Here is a 17822-nt window from a genome sequence, read left to right as displayed (position 1 = left end):
CACATAGATAGAATTTATGAAACTAAAAATTGTCGGCTTAGCAAAAGAAACTGAAGTGAGTGGAAGGAGTCCAGGGAATGAAGGAAAATCTTTGCTTATTATTTTTTTTAACATGGGATGAGTACTTAAAATATACTCTTAAAAACTCAAAAAAAACAAAATATTAAAAAGAGAAATAAATCACCTAATTAAAATATGGAAGTAGGAACTGAACAAACCATTCCCCAAAAAGGTTAATGAATAGAAAACACTTAAAATGATCTCAGCATCCTTCATATCTCCTCACTTCTGTCTATGTGTTCTCCTCTGTCTATGTGTTGGTGTTTACTACCTCACATGTGGTAGACAGATGTTCATGGATACCCAAGGATGATACCTAATCCCCCAAAGCTGGAGTTACAGGTGATTATGGGATATATGGCATGGGTCCTGTGAACCTATCATCTGTTTAAGAGTACCACATGTTTTAAACCATTTAGATATCTCCAGTCTCTACAGACCTTTACCCTGGATTTCTATATAACTGTATAAAAGTCTTTCATTGCTTTAGAAGGCAGGTACACTATTAATAACTAATAAAACTAGTATTTTAGTAATAAATAGAAATAAAATAATTTAGTAAAAATTAGTAATTACTAAACAGTAAGAAAAAGGCATTGCACACATTTGTACCAAGATGTTAAGTATTACTGCATACAGCTTACAGCAGCTCTGACTCCACTAGGGAAATAACAGATGAGCATACCTGCTTCCTAGGTGTGGGACTCAGAAACTAAGAAATATAATCCTGTGTATCTTCTGAAGAAGGCTTGGATGTTTCTGTTGTTTCTCTAATCTATATCTGACATTTTCTTTCAAAGGAAGTTTGTATCATTTCTCTCTCACCTTATTCTGAAACAGAGCTTTCGGAGAGCTTTACTCCCCAGAGAGCAATAGATCAATGTGTGAGGTCACATTTGTTTGCTGTGTGTCAGGTAATCACGGTGCAGCACATCACTGTTGGCTGAGTAAAGAGAATGAGAAAAACCCTGATATTTTCCATTGTGATCATAAATTCTAAGGGTATTTGTACAATCAAATGTGAGAGAATTTTGTCCATTACAATAAAAATACCTGTTAACCCACAGCCTGTGGAAAGACACTGCACAACTTTATTTTCTTTCATATTGCGATTTTCTCATGGAATGGCTAAGATTACTCTCAGCATTTGCTCATTTCTATTCTGCCAAGCAGTCTAAATGCTTATTACTTAAATATTTTGATATATAGGAATCCTAGTGCTTTAATGTTTACATATATCCCAAATTAGAAACCTAGAAGATGACTAAGATTAGACCCTATAAAACAGCAAAGTTAATAAAACATGAGATTCTGTAGTCTCTCTGATTCCCAAGGCCAAGTTTAAAGACTCACTTATCAGCTTGTCAGTTTCTCTTTAATAGCAGAGAATTCTAAATGATATTTAACTAATAGTTGAGCGATGCTTGGTAACTTACACTGCTTGCACAGTGTTTGTCATAACCTTATGATGTTCTTCTACAGAAGATTTCATTCATTACCCCAATACTCATTGAGCTGCACAAAAATTAATTCACACTTCCTTGGTTACAGCATGCTCCCTATTCTCTGGGCTCTTTACTAAAACATCAAGATGTTTTCTAGAAATATGCACACATGAACATACAGACATAAAACAATTATACAAACAGAGAGAAAAATATATACAACACACGCCATGCTCTATACCCTTAAACAAACAGAAAGGCATACGCACACACATGCACACACACATTATACTCTACCCCCTTAAACAGACAGACAGACATAAACACCTCACATATACAAACACACAGTCACAGGCATACACACACACACACACACACACACACGACACACACACACAAACTTTAGGGCTATGTCTTTGCTCGCAGGCCCTGTTCCATCAGCTACCTTACAACTGCATTTCCTGTTCACAAGTGAACTGGTCAGGTGAGAATTGTACAAAATCAAGTGCCGTGTAACAGCAAACTTAATTTTTACAATGAGGGTCCGTCTTCATGTTTGGCACTTTACCTGCTTATTCTCTGCGCCTCTTTTCAGCTTTTATGCTAAATGAAAGGATCATAACGAACATCAAATTAAATTAGAGAAGGGAGATTAAATCTTTAAAATACAAAACAAAAGAAAATATTAATCAGCTATAGCAACTGTTATCTGAAGTTATCCTTCCCTCATTCCACTCCAGCACAGCCACACAAACACAAAAAGAGTTCATAATATTTACTGGTATCAAACTGTAGAATTTGGCTTGCCTTAGGCATGGCTCTAGCCCAGAATCCAAGCTGCCACAAGTATCAATTTGGAATGCAGCTTCAGCCCTCATGGAGAAGCTGTCACCCGCAAGTCTGAAATACTGAGTGCCGAGCTAGTGACATTGCTAAAGATGATCATGAAGACGTTTATCTAGCTTCTTCTGCTTCCCCTTCACCCAGCCCTTCAGAAGCTTATGTCAAATGTGACAGGCTAGGTAACGAATGGGTAGAAAGTTGACAGGTAGTGACAGGCAGCTGAGTAAATGAAAGCTGTCATCCTGTAATTCCTGTGATTTTTACCTTTCTGACACAATAAACTTAGATTAGAATGTGTGGCTAAATAAGCCACGGCAGCAAAAACCGTGCAGCAGGAATTAAAGTTGAGATCAGTCAGAGAGCCCTGCCTGCAGCTCCCTCATGCTTCCTGATTACTAGTCTCTGGAATCAGATCCATGATCAAGCACATTATTTAGAGTATTGTTTTTCTCTAGAAATATATCCCGGCTGCTTAGCTCAAAGTCGCGAGTCAGAAAAATCCCACTTGTCATAAATCTCTTCTAGACTAGACTAAAAAAAGAAATCAGCTCATTGGAATCTTGATTAATGGGAAAAGGAGAAAGGCTTAAGGGTCAGAGCATTGTTCCAATGATGTCCCCGAAACATGGGGCACTGCTCAACACATCCGCATCAAAAGCAATTGGAAATCATTTCAACTTTACTTTGTTTTGAGAGGCTTAGGGGTTATTGAATTGAGAGAAATTGGACTGAAACAAGTAATTTTTTTTGACACAGGCCACTAAACAGCTCAGAGACCAGGAGCCTCATGGCCTGGAGCAGGTCATTTAGTAAACGGTAGCTTTTTTCTCAGGGGAAGTTTTCTTCCTACAGAAATGTACTGAGAAACAAGTCTTAGAAATATTCTGAATTTTCTTTTATGTGTCTTATTACTTCCAGTTAGCATCTAATAGTAGTTAGGGATTTGTGGATACGATTACCTCACAGTGCAAAATAACTACCCAAGGTCACTGTGGACACTTAGGATCAAATTGCAAACACTCTTTAAAGCATTGTTAATGTCATGAATTCATTGCAAGAATACGAACAGGAGGCGATGAGGGAGGGGGCTACAGCATGGATACAAAGTGGATAAATTGTAATAAATATATTTAAAAAATAATATTATCATAGAAAATATTTCACATACATCAGGATATATGCTTGCCCCTAATTGGACAAAGGTGGGAAGTAAGTACATAGCCTGGTCAGTTTTACCTTCATAAGCCTCTGACTAATGTACTTTGGCGTAATATTCATCAAATCCTGAGTATAGCCCTGATCAGTATCTACGCACCTGGCCAATATTTAATAAAGCTTCAAATTTGAATCAAAAAAAAGGAAAAGTATTTCACAATCTTATTGAAAATATGCAAGAAGTATTACTATATTTTGAAATTGAAATTTTGCAGTACCAAAAGAGAAATTTTAAAAGAATTTTTTATCTTTTTTTATATAATAAAGGCATAATATGTCTTTATTATTTTTTTAATTTTTTATTTAACTTTTATTAATTACACTTTATTCATTTTGTATCCCCCCCCCAAAAGCCCCTCCCTTCTCCCCGCCCGATCCCACCCTCCCTCCCCTTTCTGCATGCATGCCACTCCCCAAGTCCACTTATAAGGGAGGTCCTCCTCTCCTTCTTTCTGATTGTAGTCTATCAGTTCTCATCAGAAGTGGCTGCATTGTCATCTTCTGTGGCCTGGTAAGGCTGCTCCCCCCTCAGGGGGAGGTGATCAAAGAGCAGGCCAATCAGTTCATGTCAGAGGCAGTCCCTGTTCCCATTACTATGTAACTCACTTGGACACTGAACTGCCATGGGCTACATCTGTGCAGGGGTTCTAGGTTATCTCCATGCATAGCCCTTGGTTGGAGTATGAATCTCTGGGAAGACCCCTGTGCTCAAATTTTCTGGTTTTGTTGTTCTCATTGTGGAGTTCTTGTCCTCTCCAGATCTTATTATTTCCCACTTCTTTCATAAGATTCCATGTACTCTGCCCAACAGTTGGCCATAAGTCTCAGCATCTGCTTTGATAGTCTGCAGGGCAGAGACTTTCAGAGATCCTCTGTGGGAGGTTCCTAACTTGTTTCCTGTTTTCTTTTCTTTTTTTTTTTTTCCTAATGTCCATCCTCTTTGCCTTTCAGGATGGGTATTGAGCATTTTAGTTAGGGTCCTCTCTTTTGCTTAGTAATTCTCAAGCACAAATATACGATTGTTTTTCTTTCAAGTTCATACTTTATTTCAAATAAATATGAACTTATTTATGTGACTTAAATTGCACTAGTGGGATTAACTTCTACATTTTTTTCTTTTGCTGATGTCGTGATACTATACCTAAATTCTGTGCTGATTCCCCTTTACTATAAGCTTTACTCTTTACTGAGTAATATTTACCAACTGTCTACATTGTTTTTTCTGTAGGGAAGCTTCTCTCCAAAAGTATGACTGAATATTATTTAATTTTTGTGAATTTATATCACCTCACAATTGTAACTATACTGATAATCTGTTTTTACTTAATTTTCTATATCCTCTTGTTAGGAAATTATATTTGTAATATATGTTTTTCAAAATCAACATAGTATAGAATATGTTATAATTTTAAAATATTGTACATATAACTAATGTGGCAGTTCATTTATTCGGTAATGTTTATTTTATACTTTTTATTTATCTAAACTTATTTCCTATTTTGCATCTGACCAGATAATCCCAAAATTCTTCTTGTTCTACTATTGAGAAAAAATTCTCATCCCATCACATTTTGAAAGTAGAGAACAAGATTTTAAAATATGTCTTTAGGTTATGCTGATGAATCTTTTTTTCTTTTTCTTTTTTCTTTTCTTTTATTAACTACAGTTTATTTACTTTGTATCCTCCTTGTAGCTCTCTCCCTCCCCCCTCCCAATCTCACTCTCCTTCCTCCTACTCCATCCATGTCCTTCCAGAGTCCACTGATAAGGGGAGGTTGTCCTCTCCTTCCTTCTGATCATAGTCTATCAGGTCTCATCAGGAGTGGCTGCATTGTCTTCCTTTGTGGCAGAAGGTAAGGCTGCTCCCCCTTCAGGGGGAGGTGATTAAAGAGCAGGCCAATCAGTTCATGGCAGAGACAGTCCATGTTCCCATTACTATGGAACCCACTTGGACACTGAACTGCCATGGGCTACATCTGTGCAAGGATTCTAGGTTATCGTCATGAATAGTCTTTGGTTGGAATATGAGTCTCAGAAAAGAACCCTGTGTCCAGCTCCCTCATTCCCTCCCAATACCACCCTCCCTCTTTCATCTCCTCCCTCCCCCTTTCCAAGTCCACTGATTGGGGTTGGAAGGGAATGAGGGAGCGGGATACAACTGGGATACAGAGTTAATAAAATGTAACTAATAATAAAAATTTTAAAAAAAGAAAAGAGAAAGAAAGGAGAAAAAAAGAGAAAGACAGAAGGATGAATAGTAGGAAAGAAGGAAACATTCAATATGACAGTGTGTACTTATGACTCCAACACTTTGGAGGTGGAGGCAGGAGAATCCTGTATATGTCGCACAGAGAGAAAGGGGAGGTGGGGAGGAAGAAAGGAACAAAGGAAGGGAAGGAAAGAGAGAAGGAAAGAAAGAGTGTGCGAAGGGGAAAGAAGAAAAAAAGTGAAAAGACAATACATAATAGGAGAAAATGTGTGCAACTCATTTGTTTCATAAGAGACTTGTATCTAAAATATCTTAGAACTCAGTAAAAATAAGACAACCACTTCAAAAAAAAAAAAAAGACCCCTGTGCCTAGATTTTTTTGGATCTGTTGTTCTCCTTGTGGAACTCCTGTCCTCTCCAGGTCTTACTGTCTCCCCCTTCTTTCATAAGATTCTCTGTATCCCGCCCAAAGTTTGGCTATGAGCATCAGAATCTACTCTGATACCCTGCAGGGTAGAATATTTCAGAAGCCCTCTGTGGTAGGCTCTTGCCCTGTTCCATGTTTTCTCCCTCTTCTGATGGCCATCCTCTTTGCCTTTCTGAATGGGGATTGAGCATTTTATCCAGGGTCTTCCTTCCTGATTAGTTTCTTTAGGTGTATAGATTTTGGTAGGTTTATCCTATATTATCTATCTAATATCCACTTATGAGTAAGTATATACAATGTGCATCTTTCTGCTTCTGGGATACCTCACTTGGGATGATTTTTCCAGTTCCCATCATTCGCCTGCAAATTTCATGATTTCCTTGCATTTTATTCCTGAGTAATATTCCATTGTATGGATGTACCACAATTTCTGTATCCATTCCTCAACTGAGGGGCATCTGGGTTATTTCCAGCTTCTGGATATGACAAATAAAGCCGTCACCAACATGGTTGAGCAAACGTCCTTGTTGTATACTTAAGCATCTTTTGGATATATGCCTAGGAGTGGTTTACCTGGATCTTGAGGAAGCACTATTCCTAATTGTTGAAGAAAGCACCAGATTGATTTCCAAAGTGGTTTGTACAAGCTTATGCTGATGAATCTTAATGTAATGTTATAATTATGGCCAAATACCTTGCTGCACAGTCATGCATACACTACCTGTATTCCCAGTACCCACATAACAATTTGTACCATATCACACAACTATAATCACATGCTACAGAGACAGAGGCACTCTGATCCTGGAGCTCACTGCAAATCAGTTTGGTTGAATCAGTGAGTTTTAGATTCAATGAGAATCCCTGCCTCAATAAAAATATAGTGGGAGAGATGGAGGAAAACACTTGTCAAGCTCTAGCCTCCACGTGTATGTGCCCAAAGCCTGTGTAATTGCATGTACTTGTGCACACATACACACAAACATGAATGCATGCACAAAATTGTAGTTATATTTAAGTACAAATTTTAATCCATGCCATCACAAATTCTGTCTTACAAATCTTTGTGACAGAGATCAATACCTCTAAATTTCAAATACATCATCAGGAAAGATTTGTGGAATTTCTGGTTGTCTTAAATGAGAAAATATATGTCAAGTATTAAAAATGTGTCATTATATGGCCTTGATCAATAACAATCATTGCTCTCCCAGACTTAGAGACAATGTGCACATTGGCCATCAAACAGAATATTTTTATGACTTCAGTGGAATAAATCAAAATTGTTTCTTGTATTCAGCACAGAACTGATTAGATTAAATAAAATATGGCATTGTTTCTGCTCTCAAGCTGGTGGCAGAATGAGAATAAATACTAGCATAAACAAAAATAAAATTTAGCTTATGAAAGCAGTACAAAGGAAGCAAAGAGGGATACGAGGCCATTGAGAGAGGACAGTAGGAATGAGCAAGTCTAAGAAGATGAAGGCTTGCGGACGTTAAGGACTGATTACAGAGGCAAGACAACTCAAGGTAAAGTAATGCCATGAATATGTATGAAGAAATAATGTTACCATTATACAATTTGTTTCAGAGAAAAAATATAGGAAGTCATGCACCCTAATTCAAAGAAGAGACCAATGGTAGCAAAATACACATAAAACACCACAACATGTAAATTATATGCTCATATCTTTTATGGTCATGAACCTTGAAAATCCTGATCATTTATTACACTTGGAGAGTTGAGGTATGGGGAATTCAAGGCCGGCCTGGTCTGCTTATAAAACACAACAACAGGAAAGATATAACATACTACATTTGAGAAGTTTATATGTCAACAAGTAACTTCAAATATTATAATCACCATGTAAATCATATAAGGAATATATATTTTGTGGCAGGTCTGAAATGGAATTACCATAATATCAATATTTTCCATTTAAAAAAAACTTTCTTGTGTGCGTATTAATATTGGAAACTATACTCTTTGGTATAGGCTGACTTCTAACTATCTAAAAGATATTTGATAATCCCCACATTGTTTATAAAATGGTTAAAATGTTTTCAGTGCATATGAGCCATTTCTATTCTACTAAGCATACATTTTTTAGAAGTGCACACATATATGTATTTATATGTATACATTATACATAACTTGTTCATTCCTAAGAGATTAATATTATTTATATAAATTAGCGACGATGTCTCTATGAACACTTATATTTTGCTAGGATTATTTTATATAATGTACAAAATATGGAATGTGTCCTCTCCAATTTCTATAAGTTGGGAAGAGGAACTGTATTCTGGGCCTGAAATGCTCTCCGAGGCATACTTGCTTATTGCATATTCATTCGGATATTCTTTCTTTCAGAGTTGTTCCTTTTAAAACATACTAATTATTTGAGGGGTTTGTACAATTTATTTTAATTTTATTAACCCTCTCCTCAACTGCTTCAAGATCTTCTATCATACTCCTCATACTTAACTTGAGGTTCTCCCTTTAAAAACAAGAATAGAAACAAAATACTAAGTCTGCAAGCTGAACATAGAAAACACCGATGAGCATGACAAAGTAAACAGGGCAAAGTCATGAAGCCTCAACCATATACAGAGAACTATAGGAAGCTGAGGAAAGCTAGGAGCTAGAGAAGTGGTCTTCCTCAGTGAGGAGCACACCAAGTGTTTGGTGCCAAATCATCAGCCCCCAAAACATACGAACAAATAACATTTTACAGACTCACTAGTTTATGTTTAGGAATAAAGATACACCCACACATTACATGTGTGCACATATATTGCATGTATTTATACATGAAATAACAATTGTTGTAAAAAGAAGTCATGAATTTGAACATGAGCAAGGAGGAGTATATGCAAGAGTTTTGAGTAAGAAAAGTGAAGGGAGAAATGATGTAACTATAGTCTAAAAAACAAAATGAGTCCAGGTTGTAATGGCCCACATCCCTTGGGTATTGAGTCTACTGGAGTTTAGTCAACCGACCAGGGCTCACACTGTTACAGATTCTTCCTTTCCCAGCAGCTGCCGTAGGCTAATAGATCCTTATTTAGGAATGGGACATCATATCTACCTCCCCAGTTCATGCTGGGATTTTGTCTGGCTTAAGCTTGCGTGGGTCTTGTTCACACTGTCACAAACACTGTGAGTTCATATGTGAAAACACCCAGTTATAAAGGAAAGCATGATTTCTTGAAGTCATCCACCTTTCATATTTTGGTGACTTTGTAATTTTTTTTTACTTTTTCATTATTTTATTTCTATTAGTAATATATATATATATATAAAGTACAAAACTAGAAATGTATTTATTCATACAGTATTAATGAATATTTGTACTATAACAATATAGAATTTTGTATAAAATAGTAGTTTTCTTTTTTAATATATTTTTTATTTTCTTATATTAATTACAGTTTATTTGTGTCCCAGCTGTAGCCACTCCCTCATTCCCTCCCAATCCCACCCTGCCTTCCTCATCTCCTCCTTGCCCCTCTTAAAGTTCACTTATAGGGGAGGTCTTCCTCCCCTTCCATCTGACCCTAGCTTATCAGGTCTCACCTGGACTGGCTACAAAGTCCTCCTCTGTGGCCTAGCTAGACTGCTCCTCCCACAGGGATCTGAAAATGTCAAAGAACTAGAAATAGGGTTCATGCCAGAGACAGTCCCTGTTCCCCTTACTAGGGAAGCCAATTAGATATTGAGCTGCCATGGGCTACATCCGAGCAGGGGTTGTAGGTTATATCCATGCATGGTCCCTGGTTGGAGAATCAGTCTCAGACAAGCCCTGTGCCCAAAGATACATTTGGTCCTTGTGGAGCTCCTGTTCTCTCCAGGTCTTACTAACTCTCTCTTCTTTCATATGATTCCCTGCACTCTGCCCAAAGTTTTGTTATAAGTCTCAGCATCTTCTTTGATACACTGCTATGTAGAGTCTTTCAGAGGCCCTCTGTGGTAGTCTCCTATCCTGCTTCTCGTTTTCTCCTACTTCTAATGTCCATACTATTTGTCTTTCTAAGTAGTGATTGATCTTCTTACCCTAGGTGCTCCTTCTTGTTTATCTTCTTTAGGTGTATAGATTTTAGTATGTTTATGGTGTCTTATCTTACAGAGAATTCACTGTAGAGGATTGTAGAATGGCAGAAAAACACTTAAAGATATGTTCAATGTTCTTAGCCATCAGGGAAATGAAAATTAAAATGATCCTGAGATTTTTCCTCACACCCATCAGAATAACTAAAATAAAAAACTGAAGGGACATCACATGCTGAAGAGTTTGTGGAGAAAGGGGAACTCTCCTCCATTGCTGGTGGGAAAGTAAACTTGAACAACCAGTTTGGAAATCAATCTGGTACTTTCTCAGATAATTAGGAATAATGCTTCCTCAAGATCCAGCTATACCACTCCTAGGCATATCTCCAAAAGTTGCTCAAGTATACAACAAGGACATTTGTTCAACCATGTTTGTAGCAGCTTTATTTGTAATAGCCAGAACCTGGAAACAACCCAAATGTCCCAAAATGGAAAAATGGATACAGAAATTGTGGTATATTTACACAATGGAGTACTACTCAGGAATTAAAAAAAAAAAAAAAAAGGATATCATATTTGCAGGCAAATGGTGGGAACTAGAAAAGATCATCCTGAGTGAGGTATCCCAAAAGCAGAAAGAGACACATGGTATAGACTTTGTAAGTTTTTAATCATGTGTTTTCATTGTTATGTTGATTATTTAGAACATGTCTACCTTCAGACAAATCCTGCCTCACAACAATAATATGTGCAGGATAATTCAAAAGCAAATAATTCCATTAACTCACACAGATAGAAATCACCATCAGTACTTAGAAAAATATAGGTAAGGCAGCTGTTTTACTTTATTTCAACTTTTTTTTTATTCTTTGTGTGAAACTCAGGGCCTTGAATAAGTGAAAGTGTTCTGTCACTGAGGTACATCCCTAGCTCCTCCATGTTTTCCATACAAAGGTGTTTTGCACAAATAGATTTTGTTAGCTGAGAAATGTTGATATCAATGCTCTGAATGTCTTAAAATATTTCCCTTTTGTTAAAATTAGAGTTAGACTGCTCAATTTTCTCTTCAGTTAACTAAGAACTCCTGAAAGTTTATATTTTATTTTAAAGAGAGTCAAGATTTTGATAGTTGTAACCTAAAGAACTTTAATGATTGAATTGATTGCATTAGTAAACTGACATTGTATGTTTTGTTTAAAGAGGCTTAAGCATTTTGATTTTGTTTTCTTGGAGCAATTTCATATTTGCTGTTTTGTGATTTCATAGTTATAAAAAATTTGTGAGATGAAAGACAAGTGGTTCATTTTGACTCACAGCTTTTAAGCTGTATTCCAATACCTGGTATTGATATTGGTCCAGTCTGTTGGACCAATGCATGGCTTGGCCTCCTCTTGGAAGAAGGTGAAAACTATTAGGGACAGAAGACATGAATAACCTCAGATACTAACGCCCAGGTCAAAAACACATTCAGGCTAATTCTCTATCAGTTACACTCTCTTCATTTATTTAAATAATACCTTATGTTCAATTGTCATCCACTATTTGTTAGTAAACTTATCTTGTGTTTTATGCCAATATTCATGTAATAGTATAATAAATTATTTAATAATTATTTCATTATTTTCATTAAATACTAGATTTGCCTCAAACTTAGGTTGCTCCTTTAAAAATATTTCAGGTTATTGTTCTGATTATTTACCTGCAAATTATTTACAATAACAAGGTAAATTCTGTATTCTTTTTATTGGACATTACTTTCTTAATCTCAATTTAAACATTTTCCTTTTTGGCATATATCACCTGTTTATTTATTAAACTAATCTTTAATTATATATAATGAAAAATACATGATTTATTAATGATCTAAAGTTCACAGGTATCTATCTACACAGTCTGCACTTTATACACAAAAGAGGTTGTGCATGTTTTCTTATATTTAAAGACACGTTTTTGATGTTTTATCATGTATAAGCATGGGTCATGTTCTTTTTATTGTTTTGATATATTGTAGTAATACCAGTGGAGAGAATTTATGTGAGAGACATAGATTGATTACAAGTATTGCCTCCCATTGTGAAATATTTTTCTAAGGCTGGATTCACTTTATTCATTTATATGTTATGATATCCATTTTCTTCTGTGATGGGATTTAGTTTGTCTTTTTGTTTTCCTCTAGTATTCTCACAACTTACCCTCATTTTCTATGTGAAGAACTCTAGGGATGTCACATGAAGGGCCCTGCAAACTATCAGGTCATGTTTAAATGACTTAGATGATTTCTTTCTTCTACCTTAATTTAGAATGTATATCTTTGTCACATTTTTATGTTGTACTTTCCAATACTTCATAAAATATGTATGGTTTTATTCAGTAGAAAGGCATTTGACACTAATATTAAAGTACTTTTTCTGAACTTTAGGTGAGAAAATTATTAAAAATGCTTCATTTTTTTCCCTTTGGAGTCATAATATAAATTTACAATAAAGCCCATTTAATCATCTTGTTCTTTCTTAAAAATCACCTTGTAATATTAAAGATCCAAATTTGGATTTGATTTGAGTCTGTGATCTTAAGTTATTCTCCTGTGCTCATGCAGTAGTAAAAGCTAAGTGAACTGAAAAATAATTGGGGTGCTATATATTTTTACAGAAACGTAATCTTTTCTAGAAGAGAAAATAATAAAAGTGAATTGACCTGTGGAGAAAGGAGAGCAGTATAGGGCCTACTGGCAGTAGGACTGCCTGCTCTTGAGACAAGGGCACCTCTTGGATAATAGACCATAGATAGCAGCATTGCTTCTGGACAAACAAACAAACAAAACAGTAGATGGCAAGCTTTCTTCTCAGGATTTTGCTACAGTAGTTGAACTATCAGCAGGTTCCAAACTGAAACAGAAGATTCTGTGGCTTGAATATGGTTTATCTCCATCAACAAACATGGTGTTTGATGGTTCTCATCTCAAAAGTGTTAAAAGGCAGAGTCTAGTGGAGGATTTTTGAACTACAAAGGCAAAATCTTCCAGGGTGAATTAATGCATTGATTGTAGACATATGTTGGCCATCTTAAAAATCAGACTGTATCACATGCACCTGCTTTCCCTACTACTTTTGTAATGGGTTGGATCAATGCTCAGTTGAAACTGTCTGGATGTGGTTGCTCAAATCTTAGACTCACTAACCTCCAGCACTGAAGACCAAAGTATATATAATTTTAAAATATTAACTACCCAGCCACTAGTATTCTGTCAAATGAACATAAGAGACAATTAAATAAAAGAAAAAAATGATGGTGCAATTAGGAGGTTAGTAACACAAGACAGAATAATCTAAAATTTATGATCAAGCAGACAAATGATCATTTGTTTAATAACAAACATTTACACTTCATAACAGACAGGATGGGAGACTTTAGTACGTTAGAGTGTGATGGTTAATCTTTGTTGTCAACAAAGTCACAGCTCTGGGAATGTTCCAGTGTATCTTTTGATGAACAATAAGGGAATTTCCTACCTAGACCGGGAAGTAACCTCCAGAATGTATGCAGGTTTTACAGCAATTCAATAAAAAAGTGTTTATGCCACTATAGCTGCTGCTGCTGTTGGTTCCAGTCTTTACTCACTTCAGAACCCAGCTTCATTCTGCAGACTCATGATCCATGGCTCTCCAGGCGTACTACAGGCTTTTTCCTCAGACTTGGGGTGCAGAGTTATCTAGCTTCATGGACTGGATCCCAGGCTTTCCAGTATGCAGGCAGTCATTGTGGGATAACACAGCCTTAATGAAAGCCAAACTAATAAATTCCTTTGTGATAGATAGATAGATAGATAAATAGATAGATAGATAGATAGATAGATAGATAGATAGATAGATAGATAGATAGATAGATAGATCACAAATATATATACACAAATATATATGTGTGTATATATATATATATATATATATATATATATATATATATATATTATCAGCTCTGTTTCTGTATGAGAGCTTGACTAATCACTAGCTTTTTATGGATTTGAAAGCAACACACTATTAAGATAGCACTGGTCATCACACTGATACAATTTTCTGTGTTTTATACTTTTATAGGACTTTGCGTATCTTGCCAATTTTAGCATATAATGCATGTTGCATAACTACTTTTTAAAAATGTCTGTTTCAGAGTCATAAGCTGCTTGAAAATATATCTTTTTTCACTCAGTACTTAAAGGATAATTAGAAACTGTGCAGCTGATTTATACCTTTCACTTAATCAATGACTGCACCTTAGTAAAAGAAAAGATTTATTTCTAGCTCAGAAGGACAAAAGTCACTTCAGTGAAGCATAGATCTTCTCATAGACATGAGAAATCAGAATTCTTTACTGGGTTGCTTTTAATTTCACTTAGCAATGTGTATCATGTATATGCAGAGATGTCCCTGAGCTAATTTAAGCCGAATTTTATCTAATTTTCATGTTTACAGTCAGAAGTGGTCCAGCTTCTAAATATGTTTTGGAAGAAAAGCTCAAATGCATCCATCCCTTCAGCTGTACAGAAGGAAAAGAATCTGTGTTGTCCCTCTCGTAAGATTCACCCATCTTGATGTATGTAATATCTATATACTATTTAGGGACAGGAGATTTGAAACCTAATTATCATTTTTTTTTTCTTCTTGAAGAAACTACTCTTTACGCTATGAATAATTTCCTATTGTTACTTCATTGAACACAATTGCAGAATTGAGCATAGAACAATTTTTAGGACTCTACTCGCAAGTAAAATTAAACAAAAGTATGAAAAGTGGTTACTTAACTAATGACTTCAGAATAACATAATTTTATGTAAATACTAAGGAATTTGACAACTAATGATTAGTTTAATTTCTACTTCATCGCTCATTTCATCATAACTGTTGCAAAAATTTAATTCCAGGTACAATGAGATAAAGCATGGTTTCTGCTATACCTGAATATTTTTTAAAAGTCTATACAGTAGGTATGTAGTGGGGGATATTGAGACAAATATAAGCCTTTATCATGAAATTGTAGTTTTCACTCAACTCCACATCTATTTATTCATGAAAACTGTTCTAGCCATATGTCAACGATTATTCATCTATTTGACCATGTTGTGAACAAGAAAAGAATTCCCGGTATCAGCAGTATAACAGTGAGGAGATGAGCAAATACCTTTTTACTGAAACTGAAAGCACAAGTCACCCTAAATGTTTCCTAAATTATTTTATAAGAATATTGTATGTGTTAAATTCTAACATTTAGCATTAGAGAAGGTACTTTATTGATTTAGTAGAGCCCGTTTCATGATAGAATTTAAGACACAAAACCGCCAGCTAGAAACCCTCCCTCTAAAATTTTAAAGAACAAATAGCATAATTATATGCTGTGATTTATCTTAAACCTAATGAAAATGAGATCATGTTGACACAAAACTCTTAAAAGAAAAGCAACAATTAAAGTAAATGAGCAAATAGCTGCAGTTAAGAAATCAGACCCTTACAAAAACCTGGTTCAATGTTATTTTTTTAAATGAGCTCAAATTTTGATCTATGACCACATACAGTTATGTATAATAATGCCAACAATACGATTATAATACTTAATAAATGCACCATTTAATTTTTCTTAAGGGCAAGCAGAAGAACCTGGAGCAAAGCTGGAGAATTAGAAATCTATATCACTGTTTTATACCTCAAGACATAAAGTCATAACATTTCTGACATTTTCAGTACTAAGAAAAAAGCGTGATTTAATTTTTTCAGTGTTTTTATTACGAAGTAAAATTATGACTGGTGTTATCCTTCCTCTTTCTCAGTTTTGTTTTCATTCACTTGCATATTTATAGTGGTTTGTTACTGTGTATGATATTGAATTTTTTATCTATAGTTATAATTCCTCAGTGATTTATTATCTTAATATCCAACAGTATATTTTACTATTTAGTTTACTTTACTATTATTACTTAGTTTATTTTACTATTGTATTTTTATTTTATGATGGTACTTGATCCATATTCAATCTCTAAATATATATAAAAGAAATCCAGTGCATGCTTTTATGTTCTGCCCACAGAATAGCATCCAGAAAAGGTACAACAAAATAGCAATAGCAGGGTACTAAGCCAAGGAGAAAAACTTTCCCATCACCATATTTCCCATATTATTTGTTTACATCCATACCATTTTCCTAGGAATCCAGACTCAGGTATATTAATATCCATTATTTTTTACCATTTATCTTATTTTTAAAATATATCATAAAAGGAAACCTAAAATATGTATTTTTAAATTATTACTTATAAAAATTCCCTGGAGATTGATTTAAGTTGTATATATTTATATTATTTCTCATTTTATTAATGAATAAGGCATGAATGTATGGCTTATATTTAAGCACTCACTGAAGAATCATGGGTTATTTTTAGCTTGGGACTGCTACAGAAAAAAAAAAAAACAGGGACTTGAGCATATGTGTACCAAGGCTGTAACATGATATTTTTTTTCATTCTCCAGGATAAAATGCCAAGAGTTCCAGTGAATATGCTGTTTATTAAGACATTGCCAAACTGTGCTCAAGAATACAAGACTATTTTGCACTGTCCTCCACATCCTATGGGTAATAAAATTCATTACATGTTAATTTGTGTCATTATATTTCACTTAAAAATTGAACATATAAGGAAGGCGCAGTCCTGTTAGGCCACAAAGGAGAACTTTGCAGCCAGTCCTGAAGATACCTGATAAAACAGGATCAGATGAATGGGGAGGAGATCCCCCCCCTATCAGTGGACTTGGAAAGGGGCAGGGTGGAGATGAGGGAGGGAGGGTGGGATTGGGAGGGAATGAGGGAGCAGGATACAGCTGGGATACAGAGTTAATAATATGTAACTGATAAGAAAAAAATAAAATTAAAAAAAATTGAACATATAGAGGTAAGCAAAGTTACATTGCTTACTATCCAAATGGATATTAATAAATATTGCTTTATATACTTTGTTCCTTCTGGATCTCCACTTAAGTATGAATATTCATTTATGTTAACACATTCCTAACTGAAATCTTTGATTTTCATAGTTGACCATTTGAGTTCCTTTTATTTGTATTAGTGTTCCTTTTCTGGACATATAGTTCCTTTTCTGGACATAAAGCTTGAAATACATAATTCAGTTGGTAGCTTAATATGTTATTCCCTAATGTTTAAATTTAAAGCAAAATATTAATTAATTTTTATTTTATGAGTAATTTTTGATGTCAATATTTTTCAGATATGACTTCAAGATATCTCTATTTCTCCTTTCCCTAAAAAGGTTTTATTTTATATTTTCATGTGTTGTTCTTTAAATTTTTATTCAATTTTCATTACATTTGGGTATATATCAGTATATGCATATTAATATAGTGTCCTTGGAGGCCATAAGCATGAATTGATCTACTGTAGTTGGAATTAAAGGTGTTTGTGATCTGTCCAGTCACATGGGTGATTGGAATAGAACCCCCATCCTTATCAGCCTTGTTGTGTCTGGACACATCCAGTACTAAAAATGGGTTATAGTTTAATGAGTCAAATATGC

The sequence above is a fragment of the Psammomys obesus genome, unplaced genomic scaffold, assembly GCF_907164565.1.
Source record: "Psammomys obesus unplaced genomic scaffold, mPsaObe1.curated_primary_1811, whole genome shotgun sequence".
NCBI classification, from domain to species: domain Eukaryota; kingdom Metazoa; phylum Chordata; class Mammalia; order Rodentia; family Muridae; genus Psammomys; species Psammomys obesus.
Note: the sequence above shows the minus strand (reverse complement) of the source record.